Source organism: Gossypium hirsutum, chromosome A08 (genome assembly GCF_007990345.1).
Source record: "Gossypium hirsutum isolate 1008001.06 chromosome A08, Gossypium_hirsutum_v2.1, whole genome shotgun sequence".
NCBI lineage: Eukaryota > Viridiplantae > Streptophyta > Magnoliopsida > Malvales > Malvaceae > Gossypium > Gossypium hirsutum.
The window spans coordinates 56,570,453-56,577,608 of record NC_053431.1 but is presented as its reverse complement, the minus strand read 5'-3'; the positions used below and the strand labels follow the sequence as shown (position 1 = coordinate 56,577,608).

General features: G+C 33.9%; 1 non-coding gene across 1 annotated transcript; it reads left to right on the top strand.

The window, feature by feature from the left end:
• Nucleotides 1-1,984: 1,984 nt before the first annotated feature.
• On the top strand, nucleotides 1,985-2,091 carry LOC121205705 (small nucleolar RNA R71). Its single transcript, XR_005900781.1, has one exon. It is a non-coding gene; the product is annotated as a small nucleolar RNA R71 (small nucleolar RNA).
• Nucleotides 2,092-7,156: the final 5,065 nt, after the last annotated feature.

Genomic DNA, 7,156 nt, shown 5'->3' with positions numbered 1-7,156 from the left:
TAGAGCCGAGGCTCCTCTTTCTCATTATTAATTCTATTATCAAAATAAGGTATGAGTCGAGTACTATTTACCTTAAATGTACCAAATTCAAAATGAGTTACCTCAACTATACCATATGAGAAAACGTTCAGTACCGTAAATGGGTTTGATCTGTTTGCATCAAGCTTCGAAGGGGCAATTCGTGGATCAGTTTTGTCAAGTAGTACCTTATCCCCAACCTTAAATTGGTTCATCACGCTCGTATGCTCATCATGGCGTCGCTCTGGCTCTTCATCGTGCTTTTTTGGTTTCTTCTTGACATGTGTTTTTCATTCATCTAGTTCATCAATTTGTAACATTCGTTCATCATGAATCGTTCTGTTTTTGTCGTATTGACTGGAACATGGCTCCATTACATTTTTTCAAAGGGTCTCCTACAAAGAAGGTTGAACCACATGGTCACTAACATTAACAAAAGATTTAAAATCATCTCGATCATTAAATGTTCAACAGAATCACAAGCTTGAAGAGTAATCGACTCATCACCTTCACAAAGTACTAACTCACCCTTACCAACATCAATTATAGTTCTAGCAGTTGCTAAAAAGGGGTGACCTAAGATTAAGGGTATCTCACTACCCTCATCCATGTCTAACACAACAAAGTCAATGGGGAATATGAATTTATCGATTTTAACAAGCACATCCTCAACAACACCCCTAGGATATCTAATGTTTCTATTCACTAATTTATCCTAGTTTGTTTGGGTTTCCCAAGGCCTAATTGCTTAAACACTTTGTAGGGCATGACATTAATACTAGGCCCTAAATCAGCCAAAACATTATCAATATTCGAATTACCAATTAAATAAAGAATAGTAAAACTCCCTAGATCTTTCAGTTTGTTGGGTAGTTTATTTTGCAATATGGTCGAGCAAACTGCATTTAGCTTCACAACCGACGAATCATCTAACTTTGTTTTATTTGCCAAAAGCTCCTTTAAAAATTTGACATAATTGGGCATCTGGGAAAGAGCTTTAACAAACAGTAAGTTAATATGTAATTTCTTTAAAAGTTTGGGAAATTTACCAAATTGTTCGTTCATCTGGTCTCTCTTTATCGCATTAGGATATGACACTCGAGGTTTATATTCTTTGGCAATCGATTTTTGGTCTTTCTGGCTTACCTCAAAATTTATCATTATTTACCACAATTTCTTCCCTTGGTTCTAATTTAGATTCAACTAACCCTTATTCATCTTACCTAGTAATTGCATGAAGCTGCTCCCTTGGGTTAGTTCCGGTGTTGCTAGGCAGACTACCTTGTGGTCTTTCTGAAATTAACATAACAAGCTGACCTATTTGGTTCTTGAGCCCTTGAATTGATGCTTGTTGATTTTTAAGTGCTACTTCAATGTTTTGAAAGTGGGTTTTTGACACCAAGATAAACTTTGTCAACATCTCCTCAAGATTCAACTTCTTCTCTTACTGGTAAGGTTGTTGTTGGAAACTCTGAGGGGGTTGTGCTCTTTAATTTCCTTGACCACCCCAAGAGAATTTGGGATGGTTCCTCCAACCTGAATTATAGTAATTACTATAAGGGTTATTTTGAGCCCTAGAATTATAACCCATATAATTGATTTGTTTGTTCTCTATGTTAGGAGCGAAGGGTAACATTTTGGATTATTCATTCCTCCTCCATTTGTATCACATTGCATCACCGAATGTACCTGCGTAGAAACATATAAACCATCAATTTTTTTATTTAAAAGTTCTACCTGGTTTGATAACATGGTGACTGCATCTAAGTTGAAAACATCAGTTGATTTCATTAGCTTCGTCCTCATGACTTGCCACTGATAATTATTCAGTGACATCTTTTCAATAAATTCATAAGCCACTTTGGATGTTTTATTGTTAAGTGTACCATTGACTGCTACATCAATTAACTGCCTTGTTGAGGGATTCAAATTATTGTAAAAGGTTTGAACCTGTAACCATAAGGGTAACCCATAGTGAGGACACTTTCTCAATAAATCCTTATACCTCTCCCATGCATCATATAGAGTCTCTAAATTAATCTAGACAAAGGAAGAGATATCATTCCTTAACTTGGTTGTCTTAGCCGGTGGGAAGTACTTCAGAAGGAACTTCTCGGTCATTTGAGCCCATGTAGTGATGGAACCTCATGGTAAAGAGTTCAACTACTATTTATCTTTGTTCCTCAATGAGAAAGGAAATAATCGTAAGTGAATGGCACCGTCAGTGACGCCATTAATCTTGAAAGTGTTGCAAATTTCTAAAAAATTGGCTAAATGGGTATTTGAATCTTCGTCTTGCAAACCATCAAACTGAAAATACTATTGTATCATCTAAATGGTATTTGGCTTCAGTTCAAAATTATTTGCAACAATGGTGAGTCTCACAATACTCAATTCAGCCCCAATTGTGTGGGCTTGGCATAATCGTACATAGTACGAGGAACAGGATATGGATCTGTAACAACTACAGGAGGTAGCTAATTATTCTGGTTATCACCCATATCCTCAGCAATAACAATGTCCTCTTGTTCGTCTACTAAATTTTCTCGCCTCTGCCTTGCTTCTCTACGGTTTCTACGAGCTATACTTACAATTTTACTATCAAGCAGTAATGGTCCCGACGGGTTTCTTCTAGTCATAAACTAGAGGAACCTACTAGAAGCAAGTAGAAGAAAAATTACAAAGTAAAAATTAAACTAAAAACAAAAATTATAATAAAAATAAAATTGCTAAATTAATAAAAATAAATTGTTCCTAATTTTCTAGTCCCTGGTAATGGCGCCAAAAACTTGATGGTCACTAAACTAACAATAAATATGACAAAGGCAAGCATACCTATCGAACAATAGTATAGCTATGGTGAGTAGAGAATTTCGTATCCACGAGGACTAAAAGTATTAGTAATTACCGTTTTCTCTATTATTTAGCTGACAATTTGGAGTGATGTGTTTTTTAATCTAAATTTACTAAACTAATTTAACTAAGAATGAAATAGAGAAAGAATCAAAGAAATAATCGAATATTAACCAAAGAGATAGACAATACCCAGGAAAGAATCCACCTAGACTTTACCTTTTATTATGAATCTGAATTAAAAGATTTATTCACTTGTGTCTTGATACATAGAAATACCTAAATTATGTTAATATCTCTTTCGAGAGTAAAAACAACTTACTGTAGGTTGATTAGTTGAAATCTCTTTCTAATCAAAACCCCTATCGTCGCATTAACTCGATCTATGGATTCTCCTATTAGATTTGACTCTAATCCGGTAGATTTATGGTGTTCTATTTCTAGGATTGCATGCAACTCCACTCAATTATGCTAGATCTACTCTTAAACAAGGACTTTTGCTCCACTGAATTAAGCACATTAAATATGAATTAATATCCTCAAAATATTAAAATAAGAAATAAGTATACATATTAAACATGAATTGATATCCTGGAAATAGTAAAACAAGAAATAAACATACATAATTGAGAGCAAGAATCAAGTATTTATCACGTAAAAATAAAAATTAAATAAAAAGATTTATCATAAGTTTCATCCTCCCTAGGTATCTAGGGAATTAGTTCATAATCCTAAATAAAAACATCTCAAAGTCAAAATAACCACAAAACATAAATAAACTTAATAAAACTTTGAAAGAAATTAAAAGGATATCTTCGATCTTGATGGAGATTCACTTCCGAGTTGATTTCAATGGTGTTCTTCGAGTGTTTTCTTTGATTTTCTCTTATTGACCCCTTATGTCTTCTTCGAATTGGTATTTACAGACTTTAAAATGCTCAAAAGCCTAAAAATTGGGTTTTTCCACGTATTTGGGAAGTAGGATGAGAAATCGACACAGGCTAGCACATAGGTGTGTGTCCAGCCCGTGTGGCTCACACGGGCCTGTGCCCAACCCGTGTGGAAAATGCCCAGCCCGTATGGCTCCCGAAAATAGCTCTGTTTGTCCAATTTTGGCTCTTTTTTGCTCCTTCCGCTCCCAAATGCTCTCCTAAGTATAGAAACATGAATTTAAAGGATTATGAGCATCAAATTCACTAATTTGCATAAGTAATCATCCAAAAACGCATTAAGAATGGGATTAAAATATGTTACTTTTATAGCTTATCAACCACTAAATTCCTTACCACCTAAAGTTTGCAAACACTCTAGTGGTAGTCCCCGGTTCGTAGACACTCAAAAATTTTAACTAGATTTAATTTGATTATCTTTTTTATACATGAATTCTAATTTTGAATCATTTCTGAGTAGATTTTGGGAAATTATTACTTGTTGTCATCTTATGTCAAGTCTCAAGTTGTCAACATGTCTCGGAAAAGAACATAATCCACTATTCAACTTGAAGAACCACAAAACAAGTTCCATTCCACAGAAGATAAGGCGAGATATAATTCTATTTTCAAAAAACAACAAATGCTTCCAGAAAAAGGATTTAATTTGGGAGAAAGAAGTCACATTGGCTTCAAGAAAAATGTTCAGAAAATAGATAAAGCATTAAATTCAAAAGTGTTTTGTGATAAAAGACCAATCTCGAATCCTGAGTTGGTTCGAGAATTTTATGCAAATCTGAATTAATGATGTTTAGGTGATTTTAACTTCAAGATGAGGAGGAAAGCCACCATGGGAAGCTGCAATGAGCAACCGTAGATAGCCCCTTGCGTTTAGTTGTTTACTTTTCGCATTGTGAAATGGATATGGATAGCTGCCTTCGACTACTCTTTCTTACCCTTCTCTTTACTATTAAATTATTGTTTTCTATGTCGGGAGACAAGATTGAATCTCATCTTCATATTTTCAGTTTAATATGACCTGACTTAATTTTGTTTATTAACTTGATTTGTAGACGAAATCAAACATTTTAGGATTTCAGTACTTCATATATCAATTACAAACAAGATTCTCTAAACTCTACTCTTATTTTATTATTTATGCATATATTCAATACCAATTTTATGATATTTATTGATTCCATGATGAATTATTCCTCTTATGGGGGATTAGCAAGTGTAAGTATGAACTATTAACTGTTTTGTAAGGTTACTCAACGAATCAACTGTTTAGGAAAAGAACCTAAACCCTATCCTGACAACCCTAGGAAGTCATCAAGGTAGGTTGTGTTGTATTTTCGATGGCAGAAAAGAAAGAAAATGAAATGGCCTCAACCTTGGCGATAGTCGGTATACATCATGGAGACATGTTTAAAGCTTGGTGATGATCATTAGATTTGATGTCAAACATCGATTTTCAATTGTAGAAAATGTTACATTATTGGATGACGTAAATTTGGACTTTTGAGTGTTGTTCTTGTCGTATTCACAATAGATCAGTTCAAATGAAGCAAAAAAAGTTATCAAGGTGGGAATTAACCCAAAATTGGTGTGGTCTATCCATGAACACCTTCACCCCAAGTCAGTCTAAACTGTGAGGTCAAAAGATAAGTAGTCCTTACCGACTCGTCGCTTGAGTGGAATATCAGAAGATCCTGCTCGGAAACGACTAGTTGATTGATGAGAAACCCGAAGTGACAGTTGATAATGACTACTAAAGCAAGCTAATCCTCGTGTCTACATTTGATTTAGTTTATAGTCTAGTTTTTCAAAGACTCCTTTTATTTATGTTATTTTTACTTCTTTAATTATAAAACCAAAAACCCTTTATTTATGTTTATTCATAATATAGTTTATTTAAAGTACTAATTAGATTTACTAGCATTTAGGTTAGAATTAATTTAGTACTAGCCTCCCTTGGATATGATCCACGGAATACTTACGAAGTGTTTCATTGTAAACAATGTATATTACAAATTGACCCGTATACAAGCGAACACCGCCTCAAATTACATATATTTTGTAATAGTATTCACACTCTGGACATTAGTACGTTCGGAGGTCGTCAGGTGTTCGCAGAAAATTTTGAAATTAAATGTCCATCCTCTAGAGAACTATTTTGTTGTGCTCTTCCATCTTACGGACTCTCATTCCACGTATGGCAAACTCTTGCATTTTGGCGAGCTCTTCCATTCGCAAACATGCCAGTGGCGGGTTCAATTACTGTGAACTTAATTGTTTGATTATTAACCCACAGTAAGTGGGACACATACTAGTAACGTGTCAAATGTTAAGAAAAGAACACGTCACTATTCATGACACCTAGAGAGTCTTGATGGTTGTGCTTAATTAGTGGAATTACATGTGCATGTAATTTAATTAGGAATTCTGCTTAGAGTGGGAAAAGCTAAGTTTATTTCAAAAATAAAGAGTCTCGATGGTTGTGCATATAATGTAATTTAATTGTTTCTTTTTGATCTGTTCTTTGTATGAAATGTGACTTTAATATTCCTAATTGAGTTTTTCTTTGTTATCTCTAATGAAAATTAGAAGTGTTCTTTTTTGCTTAAAGGAAGAACTTATGATTTTATCCTATTTAGAAACTACTTTTCGAGTCAAGTGTTGGTAACTTCTTGAGTCCTCCTATAGTTCAAATATTAGGAAATAAAAAAGTAGTTGAAATTGTATATATATAAGTTTTTACTTGAAGTTTTGGAAGGAAGGAAACTTTCTTCTAATTAATTATTTCATGTTGTCGATTATTAATTTTTCATAATAGTCTCAGTTGTTTTTGTATTTAATTGAGATGTTTTATTGCATTTAGCTAAAGAGGTGATAGAGGGCCCTAGTAAGAAGGGGAAAGAACTCGTTAAGTAGATAAAACTTTCCTAGAAATTTCTGGTGAGTTCCTTTCACTTTTTTTTTGATAAATAACAAACTAGCTTAAAGTTAATGCTATATTTTTAGGCAAGTTTAGTTCTATCTTTAGAATTTGCATGTGTATTCTTGTGATAAAAAACTGCAAACACGAAACTTAAATAAATCTTCATAATTAATTGAAATGGATACTCCTTCCTTAGTGCACAAGTTCAGTATCTGGAAAGGTGGTAAGGGGGTAATGGAGGTTTGTTGAAGTGTTGTTGTGATGAAGAAGTAAATGGAGAATATGATATGTTATACATTTTTCCTCCAATAGGGCATGTGAATGTAAACCAAGATTGGCGAAAGATCCCGACCCTGCGAGGAAACACATATGTTTTCAAATTAAGAAGGAGGATTTACAAAGGTTCGAATGGAAC